Genomic DNA, 13640 nt, shown 5'->3' on the forward strand with positions numbered 1-13640 from the left:
CATCTTGGGCTTGCTTAAGGGCCAATAGGGAGGACAAATGCCTCTTACAATTATCTCGCCAATTCTTATCAGACTAGTTTGATGGAAATTCTTTTTTACCTTGGTCTTCACGTTATAATATACTTTCCCGTTATTTTTATTGTTGAGATCCTCTTCCCTAGAAATGTGCAGTTATTATTCTCTCGGCTCTTCTACTTGTGAGGTTCCCGGCTCAAGATTATGCCTATATGGCTTTTTCATTATTTTAGTGATGTTGGACAACAGTTCTCCTCTCGATTTTATTGGCATGTTTTCTGACGATTGGGTTTTGGCACTTTATGGAGTCAAGCGGCTCCTTCTCTCTATGTCGTATTGCACAATACGTGTTGTGGGATACATCCACTTCTTGCTAGCTCCACTGGGCGCGTGCGTTCCCACGACTTTGAGATGTTAAACACCGCTGCCGTTTATTTAAGTTTCCCCTCTTGTCTTTGGGGCCCTCTTTTTGGCCTTTCTCCTTCATTCTTTTATGTTTTTACCCTCATGTCCTAGCAACTAGACTCCTTAGACTTGCCTTGAGTTGCCATTTTGTTTTTCATGTCGCATCATGTAGTGCGTTTCACAGGATCCGAATGCTTTCGTATCCCCCGTTCTGCCACGTGGATACAAAAGGGCAACCGTCACTTCCTCTTTAGATAAACATGGCTCTGCCCTCTTTTTCTCACCTTTTTCACATCCTCGTCTCTTCCTGTTTTAGCTTTCTCGTTCCCTTTGCTCGACTCCTCTTCTTTTATGTTGCCTTTCTCAACTTCAATATTTATGGCTCCCAAGAAGACCATTCAACCTAAGATTCCAGGGGAGTTGGACCAGCCCCGAGGTTCGCACTGTGGAGCAATTCTACATTGGATATAACTGGCATTCAAATGTCACCCTTTAGTTCTTATCGTTGCTAGCTTCCACCTTTCATGTTCTAGAGAAGGTGGTTTTTGAGGTTTATAGGCCTTATGAGGGGGCTGTTGACGATGAGGATTATGCTTCGAAGGTCGCCCTCTTCCCCAACATGTTTTCTTGCTGGCTGAGGTTACCCTTCCTTTGCCCTGTTCGTGACCAGCTGGATCACCTCGCATTGGCTCCCTCTCAACTCCACCCAAATTCGTGGAAGATCTTGATATATTATTGCATCATCTGCTTTGTCGGAGTTAGACCCGGAGTATGCTGACCTTACTGGTCGTGAGTTTCTCTTGACTCATAACCTTATAAAGCGTGAGGGGAATATTTACGAATTTAGGGAGATGCACGCCCTTGTTTCTTTGGAACCGCGTTATTGCAAATTCATGGATTGGACCCTCAAGTTTTTCTTACTGTCCAGCCATGGGTGGGAATTTCTAGTCGGGCAGGTGAATGGCTGCGAGTTCCCCGTTCAAGCCATATTTGGGAGTGGTCTTTGACGAAAAAGCGATACGGTTGAAGGCCTTTCCTAAGGAGTTGTGTTGTATTGCCCTAGTAAGAAAATGTGTATAGAAGCACTCGATCAATGCCCTCTCAGAGGCTCTCATTGGGGAGGAAAGCATAAAGGCCTTCTTGCCTCTTATTGGCCACACCATTTTTTATGACCGTACCATTTCCATGCAGCCCAGAGCCACCCTGGCTCGGAAGCGTTCGAAAAGCCCTCCTCTTGCAGGCAAGGAGGTTGCTAGGGCCGACAACAGCTCAATTTTCCCTTCTCGCTTTCCTTTGGGGCAGTCCTCAGTGCTGATTGAGGTACGACGTCCTCCACCATTTATGCCTCCCTCACAACCAACCCCATATATTTGTCAATCAAATCCACCAAGAAGCCATGGAGGAAAAAGCCCTACTGTCCCAGAGGCAGCGGCATCTTTGACCATTTGGCCCATCACGGTCACTGTCCTCACTGAGCCAGCAGCGCCGATGGGCCCGTGTAGGTTGTGTCGCAAGGCAAATATGTTCTCAACGCATTTCTATAGGGCCCTTTTGGAACAAGCTCCTCGTTGGTCAACACTAGTTGAGTCTTCTCATGAGGTGAACGTGGAGATGATCCCCTCCTCTCCCATCTAAGGCACAGTCTACCATCGAGGGTCAAGTCTTTGATGGTGCTGCTAAGGATCGCACTTGGAGCTCCAGTCTAGGTGTGGGGAGGATGTCTTCCCCCGAATCCCTTTGCATCCAACCGCCTTCTGAGGGCTCTGCTCCTGCTATTGCCGCTGTTGAGATCCTGGTGGCCCCAATCGAGGAGCCTGTCGGGAGAATTTCTAGAGGGGAATGGGTGGAGCCAAAGTTGGTCGTGGTTCTTGACCTTGTTGTGGAGAAAACGATCCCTGCTCTCTCTTTCTCGTACTTGTCACAGGGTCGCCAGATGCAAAATTTGAGGTGGCCATGAAGGCGAGAAGCGAGGGAGATAGTCCGTAGAACTTCCATGAGAGAGACGGGCCTCAAAGTCTTGGCGGAGAAATTTATCCTACCGCCGAGGGACATCTTCTCTCCCAGCCCTCCATTAGCCCTTCCGAGAGGGTCATGGGTGTCGTTAGGGATGCGGGGGTAACTACCAGCCATCCCTTGAAGAGAGTTCCGTAGAGGCCATTCCTTTCTTCGCTCGATCACAAGGGGGAGGAGCTCGAGCGGAGTCTCTCGAATGGGAGACAAAATCCTTGGCTTCTTCTCAGAGGTCTCTCGCATCGGTTTGTTCTTTTCTGTTGTTTTGTTACTTAGGGTCCTATGTTGACTATTCCCATTTTTGGTTTTATTGCCGACATAGTGCATCTCGGCTAGCTGCCTTCATTGTGGATTGCCATGAAGCCATTGAAGGAGAGAACCAGACCCTTCACTCTCTGATGCGCCAAGCCCGCAATGTGCTCAGGGGGAGAGGGAGGATAAGGAGCGTCAAGAAGTGGAGCTAGTGAAAGCCTGGCTCGCTCACAAAAGGAGTCGGGGGCACGTCAACCAGATGCATCGTCAGCGAAAGACATTAAAAGCCGAGCTTGTCATGGCGAATGAGTAGGCCGAGTTGGCTCGTAATGAAGTCCTTACTGCGTCAATGGTGAAGAGCTCGATCGAGGGGTCAGTTGATGAACTGATCGTGAAGGTGGTGGCCCTTAAGGAATCACTGAGCCAGTTGCAGGGGGAGAATGCCAACTTAAGGGGCAGACGAGACTCTGAGGTCCGGCAGCTTGAGTAGTTGGATAAGGGCTGCCAGTCCCTTTCTGTAGCTTTGAAAGGACGAAAAGACTCTTTGGCGGTCACCCAAGCCATTGCCAACCAAGAGAAGAGGATGAGGGTTGACCAAGCATCTGACGATTAAGGGGGAGCTGAGAAAAGGCTGGAAGCTCAGGCAGTGGTCATTGAAGATCTGCGGAGCGACCTGTCTCAAGTTCAGGAGGTTGTTCCCCGCTTAGCAAAGTAGCTGAGGTCACCCGTGTTACTCCGCGACCAAGCTTGGTCATACAGATACATCGAAGGCCTCAAGAGGATGCATGACCACATCTTAGAGAACCCTTAAGCAAACTCAAGAGCCCTAAAGGCACATTTAAGAGCCATTAACCCCTGTGACCTCCCTTCAGACCTTGATGCGCTCGAGCATGGCTGCACCTTGGGCAGAGACATAATTCCTGACGCCTTCTCTTTCGATTTTGAAGCTCTCGACCCAGATCCTAATGTGCTTGTGCCAGACCCCAATGCTCTTAAGCAAAATCCTGATGCTCCCGTATCTTAGTTTTCGTTCGTGCTACTTTGTTTGTAGAGGTAGACACATTATTTTCTTTTCTTGTAAAGAACTTTGTCCAAGTATCTCTGGACGCCCTTGCGGCTATTTGCTCGTGCTTTGTATTCATTTAACTTATCAATAAATTTATCTTTCTTTTTTCCTTGTCATTTGCTTTGCTCTCTTTTTTCACCATGATGGGGGCTGGATAAGTTGTTTGGGGAGTTTAGAAGCTAGACCAGCTCTCCTCACCAAGGAGGTTAGGCTGCCTGCCCATCCGTTAGCCCTTATAGGGAGGTAAGTAGTTGGGCAGTTTAGGACTAGACTCACTTCTGCCCGTTGACATCACATGGAAGATAAGTGCTGGGTCAGGTTGGCGTTGATCCCACTCTTAGTCGTGGTAGAGGTTGAGGTAAATTGTCGGGTAGTCAATGGGCTGGACCTGCTCTCCGTCGCGGGAGGGACGAGGTGACCTTAAGGCACATCTCTCCATCTACCTCCCGTAGGGAGGTAAGTTACTGGGCAGTTTGGGACTGGATCCGCCCCCACCTGTTGATGCCCACAAGGAAGTTAAGCGTCGAGCAGCTAAGGTCTGGCCCACTCTCCATCGCGAGAAAGATAAAGCAGCCTTAAGCGTAACTCATCTGCTTGATACCTCGCGGGGAGGTAACTGTCGTCAGTGGAGATTCCGTTGATGGAGATAGATTGGTGGAGATTAGGTTGATGAAGATCACGTTGATGGAGACTATGTTGATGGAGATCATGATGATGGAGATTATGTTGATGAAAATTACGTTGATGGAGATTGTGTTGATGAAGATTATGTTGATGGAGTAAGGAGTTGAGATAGGTGAGACACATTTTATCCCTGAAAAAGCCACATTCTCATTAATGAAATATACGCTATTGACATGGAAATATAAATTACAAGTCACAAGGCTTTTTCGTAGTGAAACTCACGCAAACACTCAGCGTCCTGTGGGCATGGACCATGTGCACCCTGCCGCCCCTCGATTTCAATTCTTGTGTGTAACACTCTCGCGCTAAGACCTATTCTCCTCGAATTTCTCTCACCCCCTAAGAGGTTAGAAATTTCACCTTCAAGTGATAGGTCGATGTTGCAGCCCTTAGGCTGTTGAGGGTGGGACTGCCAATTATGGTGTTGTATGACGAAGAAGCCTTCACCACCAGGAAGTCGACAACATGATGGTTCCAACCGGCTGGACTGTGTCCCCAAAGAAACCATTTAGTGGCATGGGGGCTGGTTGGAATCGGGAGGCATCTATCCCCACCATGTAAAGGCTACCTAGAACAGGATGTCTGTTGAGCTGCCTTTGTCGATACCCATCCTCCTAGTGGTGAAGTTGGCGACCAGCATAGTCACAATTAGGGCGTCTTCGTGCCAGTAGATGACCCCTCCTCGTCATCCTCTCCAAAAGAAATGGTAGGGGTCAGTTCGTTTCTTCTGTACTTGGTTGGGCGGCACTCTGTTGAATATACTTCTTGGTATCTCACTCGCTTGATGTGCGCCTTTCTCCCAGATGAGGTTGTGCCCCCACCGGCGAACCTTCTTGCGATGGTTATGATTTCCCCCAGCAATGGCCCTTCTTGATGTGGTGCGCGAGGGCGATCATGTTAGGGGTCCCTGCGTAGCCACCCTTTGCCTCGAGCTCCCTTCCTTCCTTGGCCTTCTAACTCTCTCAGCACTTATTTCCTGCGATCTTTGCCTCCACTCCCTCTCTGGACTCCGGGCAGGAGGGTACCGCAACCTCGTTCTCCCATCCTGTTCTCTTCTCTCTTTCAAGGAAAGACAATCTTCGGTGTTATGAGAAGGGACTGGTGGTAGGACAATAGCGGCTGTTGGCGCCCTTGTAATCATCTTCTTGGGCGGGTTGGCAGTCGTCTTTCTGAATGGCGAGCACTGGTTGGTCAAATTGAAGCCCTAGGTCCTTTGTAAGGGCTTTTTCTCTCCTGTTGACATGCGGCCCTTTCTTCGGCTTCTCGCGAGCCTTGCCCTTGGTTAGCGCCTTTCCTTTCTTCTCTGCCTGCTCCAGTTCTTTCCTCCTCAGTTTGATCAAGGCCTGAAACTTGTGCTCGACATTGATATAGTTGTCGACTTGATCTATGAATTCTCGCAGCGTGGCAGGAGTTCTCCTAACCAATTCTACCATGAACTGAGATCGGGGCTGCACTCTTCCCAAAAGCATTGCCAAAGTTATCTTTTCATCCTGGTCTTCCATTGTCATTCATTATTAGTTGAACCTGGATAGGTATGCCTCCAGGCTCTCGTCTTTCCCTTGCTTGATGGTGACGAGGTACGCTGCAAGGCGTCTCATTCTCCAGCTTGTCATAAATTGTGTGAGGAACATACATGCTGGCTCCCCAAAGTCGTTTATGGTTCCGGGGGCCAAAGGCCCTAACCATACTCTCGCCAGCCCCTCAAGGTCAACGGGAAAGCTTTACAAGCACTTCTCCCTGGAAACTGTGTAGAGTCATGTGGGCTCTAAAGGTTTTCAAGTGTTCAAGGGGATCTCTAGTTCCATAGTACATGTCCATGAAGGGCACTCGAAAACTTTAGCGATAGGGGCACGACCCATACTAGTGAGCAATTGGTCTACTGATGAGGAAGTGCCCATCTTCCTCGCCATCTTTTCGTACTTTCCTTTGAGGTTACGCAGCTCGTCCTGCATGTTTTTTCTTTCTTCATTTTCGTTACCGCCTTCTCCTGCATTCCTGGACCCCACGTTGAGAGTGCCCTTGAGGTACTAAAATATTATTTTCGCAACAATGAGATGGGGTTCACGAGGAGCTTGCATAACAGACAAAGTGGACAACATATGTTATATCTAGTTTGGTGGGCGTAAGATATTGAAGAGAGCCAACCGTCTGCCTATACACCATGGGGTTAGGGAGAGGAGAACCCTTTATAGTAGATATTTGTACTCTTGAGGCTAATGGCGTTGAGACAAGTTTTACACCATCCGTACCAAACTTCTGAAGAAGAGATAACAGATAGCGAGCTTGAGGGTAAGGGTCTTAGCATCATGGACAACTATAAGAAAATAGTGTAAGTCGCCAAGGTCATTCATGTGAAAGACAGTAGAAAAATGAGAGATCAATCTTTGAATGTCATAAGTAGAGTTTTCAATGAGGATTATATCATTCACATAGATGAGCAATAGAAGAAAGTCAGACCCTTGTGTTTGAAAGAAAGAGAAGTGTCATATAGACACCTGCTGAAACCCATTTGCTGAATTTCAAGTACCAAGCTTGAGGGGCTTGTTTAAAACCATTCAAAACTATATAGAGGAGAAAAACGTGGTTGAGTGAAATACACTCTTTCTTGAAGGTCTCCATGCAAGAAGACATTACTAACATCAAGTTGTTTCAAAGGCAAATCTTGAGATAAAGCAAGATGCAATATAAACAGATGGTGGCAGGCTTCACAACTAGGCTAAAGGTTTCATCATAATCAAGGCCTTGAAGCTGTGTAAAACTCTTGGCCACAACGTGCCTTATAATGTTGAGCAGTTCCATCTGCTCCAGCTTTGAGTTTGAACACCCATTTGTTGCCTACCAACTTCATATTGGAAGTGGGTGGAACCAATGTCCAAGTATGATTGGCATGAAGAGTTGTTATCTCCTCTTGCATATCTTGTTGCTATTTGAAATTTTTGAGGGTCTGTGTTAAGGACGTGCTTCACACTGCAACCTGCAATAAATAAGATGGCGGCACTGGGTGCCTGGGGGGGTACTCCGATGCCTAAGTTAGAGAGAAATGTTCTCAGTATATGTATATGAATGAATCTCAATGTGTTATCTTCATGTGTTTTTATAGGAGTATAAAGATATTGATAACAACTAACTCTAGAATTTATCTTGCATAACTATTGAATAAATCGGTATGATAGCTTTCCTGATTCGTCGGAGATGTTTTTATTCTTTATGTTGTTCACCACGTGGTTAAAGATCTAAACTCTGGGCTTGTAGAGCTAATTCGACTCCTGAGGTCTCAAATTTGGGCCTTCCAATGCATGAGCTTATTTGTCTCAAGGCCCTAAATATCTATTCCAGTGATCTCACTAATTTCTTTTGTGCCTGCACGTGGGAAATTCATCAGTTTGTGCTTTCACTATACCCCGCTAGTTTCGATACTAACTAAGGTGTGGGCTTTAAAAAAATTTTTTCGTTATGTTAAGAACGTGGCCCACGACACCACGTCATCTGGAACTGTTCCAGTGCTTTAATTCATTATTTTTCTTTTATTCAAATAATAAACGATGGCACTGTAACCCTATCGTCTTCCCAATAATTCCTCATCATTGCCTCTCTTTCTCGCTCTGCTTCTTCAATCTTCTTGCATCATTTTCTCTTCTCGCTTTATTCTCAAGTTTCAAACACTCACTACCTTTCACTATTTTGATCTCGTATCTTCCCATTTCTTCAACAATGGCTCAACGTGGCTCTTCCTGTGTTCCAAACCTTGCCTTCGCCTAAGCCCTATCAGGGATTTCTCCCCATTTTGAGTTCAAATCCTCTGACGGTCAAACTTTACCTTTCTTTGAAAGGTTCCAGTGGCGCTCCACACTTGTCACCCGAGACTTGGCAAAGCTGATGGATTTGTATCGCATCCCCGACACCGTGGTTCTCACTCCTTCGGTGAAAGGTGTTGTTGACTAAGAAGGCTTCTCGGGGAGGGTTGCTCTCCCCATTTTTGCCCTAATTCACAATTTACGCCTTCCATTCATCCATGCCATTCGCGATGCCTTGATTTCTTCCGATTGGCCCCTGCCCAACTTCATTTGCACGCTTGGCGCGTACTTTTGTGTTCATGCGTGGTGTTTCGTATGGTTCTGGAATGAGGGACATATACCTAGATCTGTATGCTCGCAAATTCTTGTCGTTCTATTATGTGAAAGGGCTATCAGGTAACATTTGTAGTTTTTGTGTTCGTTCGTAATGTTTGGTGGCATTCTAAATCTACCATTCGAATGCCAAACAGTGGGAAAAGAAATTTTTCCTTATTTCTGGTGGTTGCTGGGAATTTCTCGCCCCTAACATTCAAGATTTCACCGTTCGAGCTAATTGGGGAAGGGTCCCTAATGACAAAAAGATTTTGATAGATCTGACTGATTGAGAGCGTTCTCGCATTGACATAGTCCAAAATTGGGCCAAAGATAATAAGGGTGCCCTGTGGACTGAAAAGCTCTTGATTCCTGCCAACATTGATAGATTCCTTATTATGCCTGATCTTTCCCACATTAAGAGGCATAAACTAAAGGTTGTGATGCCTCTTTCAAAGAAGAGGTATGCTTCCCCGCCTTCTAAGAAAAGACCTGTCTCCCCGCCTTTTGAGACTCCTAGTAAATGTCTTCGACATACTGAGGGCGATGCACCTGCTAATTACCTTGCTGAAAGCATCGAAGGCACCGTTGACGATGTGAGGCCAGAAGTGACTATTAACTCTTGTGCCAATGTCGATTTGGCCACAACCCTTGATTTTGATCTGCCCCCCAAGGGGTCAGACTCAATGGGTACACCCCCTTTCGAGTTCATTTCTCTCCTCTCATCAGTCTCAACTCCCGGTGGCGGCAAGTTTGCATTTGACATATATGACGCCTTCTCCATGGGCATTGCTGGGGTTACGGCGTCTGAAGCTGCGACTCCTATTGATGGTGGTGGCTAGAGTCGTACCATGGACTCTGTGTTCTTGAGGGGCAACGTTGATGACCGTGGGAACCAAGGCTCCAACCTAAGTTCCCTCCCTGCAACTGTCTCCAAGGGTGAGGCTCCGCTCACGAACAATGAAATAGTTTCAATTTCTTCCCCTTCACCCTCGTCCTTTGGAGGTGACATGGATTCCTCAACCCCTAGGAAAGGTTGGTGGGTCATGTCTGAACGGGTTAGATCAAAACGGGTTAACCTGTTAAGACATGATTACTTAACAGGTTGACAACGGGTCAAGCCATTTTGACCCGTTAAGAAAGTTAAAGTTACAATTATACCCTTATACCTAAAAATAAAATTTCTGAGATTTTAATTTTGATATTTTTATTGTTTGAATTGTAATTTTAGATTTGTAGTTAGTTTTATATTTTTTTTATAGATATTGTGATTTTAATATTTATATAAAATTATACTAAACTTAACTAGATCAAACAGGTTAACTACATAAATGGGTCAAAATGAATTGATATGACACGACTCATTTTGTTAATAGGTCGTATTAGAGTTTGAGATTTCTACACGATAAGCTTAACGGGTCGGGTTAGGGTTGACCCATATAGTATAATATACATATCTTGACACGACAAGAACACGACCCGTTAACATGAATTGACACCCCTAATATCCGCTCCCTGGAGGGAGACCTCGAGCTCCTTCACGATAAAGCATCCGAGATTTGTAGTGAGTTACTTCGCGCCAAATTCCTCATCATGCCTAATGGCTTTGCCTTGCAACTGGCGGAGTCTGAATGAGATTCTACTCGTGCCTAACTATCCCACCTAAGTGGAGAGTTGGATTCCTCTCAACAGTTGTTGGTTGCTACCGAGCAACGATGCTTGGGGTTTGCCAAGCGTTGGCTTCTTTTGAGGAGAGCTACATGCAATGATGTTTGGGGTTTGCCCAGGCATTGACTTCTTATGAAAAAGCTCGTAGGTAATTTGTCTTTAAGGTGTCAGAAATAAAGGGGTCCTACGAAGATTTGTGCGGTAGGTTTACCTCTTACAAGAAGGGTAGAGAAGAAATTAACGCAAAGCAGAGCCAAATGAACCAAATCATGCAACACTTGGATACACAAGTGAAGGAGCAAAAGCAGCGGATGTTGGAAGTGGAATCATAATTGGCCGCTTCCAAGGGTGAGGTGGCCCGTGTGCTCCCACAACTGATGGTCGTCAGGGCCATTTGGGATCGGGCCTTCGAATACGGATATGGGGCTGGCGTGGTTCGCTTGGGATCTCACTTGCTGGCCAATCCTTGAACTGACTTGAGGCGTTTGGGCATCGACTCCTTCAGACCTGATAGGTTTCATGCTAGGTTGTGGACGCATTGGGATGCAATACTATGCCTGACGCCTTCCCATTTGCTCCCTCACCTTCAAAACCTTCGATGACTCCACCTTCATGAAGACTTTGCTTCTTTTTATCTTCTTCCTTGTATCAAACAATATTTTGAAAGACTGTAATGATAACTCTTTGTTGTGTTTTCCTTTCGTAATGGTGGTTCTTATTTTAGCCTCATTTTGTATAGTTGGTATATGGCTCTTTTAACTTTCTTTTTGCAATGCTGTGCTTGGTTTGTCTTTATTTTGTGATGTTAATTCTTACCTCCACATCCATTGGCTCCATCTATAGTCTTTAGACTCAACTTTGGTGGCTAAATAAAAGGGCATGGGATCTATTGACCTCCACACCCGTTGGTTGCACTGCGAGTTTTTGGACTTGACTTTGGTGGCTAAGTAAGGGGGTCGTGGGGTCTCTTGACCTCCATGCCCATTGATTGCATCGCGAGTTTTTGGACTCGACTTTGGTAACTAAGTAAAGGGGTTGTGGGGTTGACCTCCATGTCCGTTGATTGCATTGCGAGTCTTTGGACTCGACTTTGGTTGCTAAGTAATGGTGTCGTGGGTCTCTTGACCTCCAAGCCCATTGATTGCACTGCCAGTCTTTAGACTCGACTTTGGTGGCTAAGTAAGGGGGTCGTGAGGTCTATTAACCTTCATATCTGTTGATTGCACCACGAGTCTTTCGACTTTACTTTGGTGGCTAAATAAGGGGGTCGTAGGGTCTATTGACCTCCATGCCCGTTGATTGCACCAAGAGTCTTTGGACTTAAATTTTATGGCTAAGTAAGGAGGTCGTGGGGTCTCTTGACCTCCATGCTCTTGATTGCATTGCAAGCCTTTGCACTCTACATTGGTGGCTAAGTAATTGGGTCATGGGTCTGTTCACCTCCATGCTTGTTGATTGTACCGCGAATTTTTAGACTCGACTTTGGTGGCTAAGTAAGGGGTTCGTGTGATCTTTTGACCCTACACTCTTGATTGCATCGTGAGTCTTTGGACTCGATTTTGGTGGTTAAGTAAGGAGGTCGTGGGGTTTGTTGATTGCATCTTGAGTCTTTGGACTCAACTTTGGTAGCTGAGTAAGGGTTTCATGGGGTCTGTTGACCCCCACTCTCGTTGATTGTACTGCGAGTTTTTGGACTTGACTTTGGCAGCTAAGTAAAGGGGTCGTGGGGTCTGTTGACCTCCACGCCTGTTGATTGCACTATGAGTATTTGGACACGACTTTGGTAGCTAAGTAAGGGGGTCGTAGGGTCTTTTGACCTCCACGCTTGTTGATTGCACCGTGAGTCTTTAGACTCGACTTTGGTGGCCGTGGGGTCTGTTGGCCTCTATGCCCATTGATTGCACTGCGAGTCTTTGAACTTGACTTTGGTGGCTAAGGGTGAGACGTGCGAGCTAAGAAACTGTTTGCCTTTATTGACCTTGCTTTATTGAATACATCTTAGAAAAGAATCAAGGGTACGATTTTTTCAAATGCTCGGCATTCCAAGGGTGTTGCAATTCCTTTCCTTGATTGTCTTTAAGGCGATATGACCCTAGTTGGTTGCTAGAGCCTACTATGTATGGCCCCTCCCATCATGGTCTGAGTTTTCCTTCGTCTTGGGTCGTTGCTCCTTTATCTTTGAGCACTAAGTTGCTTACTTTAAAAGATTTGGATTTGACTCGTTTGTTGAACTAGTATTCTGTCTTCCTTTTGTTTAAGATATTTTGGATTTCGACTTCTTCTTTTCTCTTTTAGGAGGTTGAGGAGCACCTTGTTGTTCTTAGGCTGGCTGAAGTGGCGAGTTCGGTGCGTACACAAACTGGCTTCTATCGGGGTGATTGCTTCGCTCCCGAAAGCTAGTGTGAATGATGTTTTGCTCGTTGGGGTCTTCGTAGTTGTCCTATAGGCCCAAATTAATCTTGGGAGCTCTTCTACCTAATCTCCTTTCCTATCAGTGAGCTTCTCCTTTAAAATTTGGAGTAAGGATTTGTTTATCGCTTCTGGCTGCCCATTAGCTTATGGGTGCTCTAATGACGAGTATTTGGCTTGGATTCAACGCTATTTGTAATGCTCTGATTCAAACTGTTTCACGTTGTCAGAGATTATGCTGTGGGGGATGCCGAATTGGTAGACAACATTTTTCCATAGAAATTTGATGATGACTTTCGTCGTTATAGTTGCAAGGGGCTCCGCCTCTGCCCATATTGTGAAATAATCTATCGTAACTATTATATGTTTTACCCTCCTTTGCCTGAAGGGAAAGGGCGATAATAGAAAATAATTTCTCGGGGGGACAATGCTGGACGGGGGCATATATCTGGCATCTGATGCACTTCTTTGCAAACTGCTTGGCTTCTCTTAGGGCATTAGGCCAGGAGTAGCCTGCCCTAAGGGTTTTCTACGCCAAAGCCTTTCCGCCAGAATGGTTGCCACAAACGCGCTCGTGTATTTTCGCCAAATTGTACTGAATTTTCTCAGGTGAGATGCATCTCAACAAAGGAGCGACAAAGCCCTGGATTCCCTTAATCCTGACAAAAATTTCTTCGTTCCTCTTGATTTTCTTCACTGTCTCTTTCTCTTTAGGGAGTTTGCCCGTGTCTAGGTACTCCGATATTTCCTTGGCTTACTTTTGCCCTGTGGGCCCCACCTGATTTACCTGTACTTTGATTCTTGGGATCTTTATCACTCTCTTCTGTACCTCCCACGGTAAACTTGCCTCTTCTCTCACAAAGGAGGCTTTGGCTAGCCTGTCTTGGTTTCTGCTCAAGACTGAATTAGGAAAGTTGGTCATAGATCTCCAATACCCGATTCAAATATTTTTTCAAATTTTCCCGTTTCATGGCGTATGTCCCGGTCACTTGGTTTACCACAACTTGAGAATCCACATTTGCTTC

This window comes from Juglans microcarpa x Juglans regia, chromosome 3D (genome assembly GCF_004785595.1).
Source record: "Juglans microcarpa x Juglans regia isolate MS1-56 chromosome 3D, Jm3101_v1.0, whole genome shotgun sequence".
NCBI classification, from domain to species: domain Eukaryota; kingdom Viridiplantae; phylum Streptophyta; class Magnoliopsida; order Fagales; family Juglandaceae; genus Juglans; species Juglans microcarpa x Juglans regia.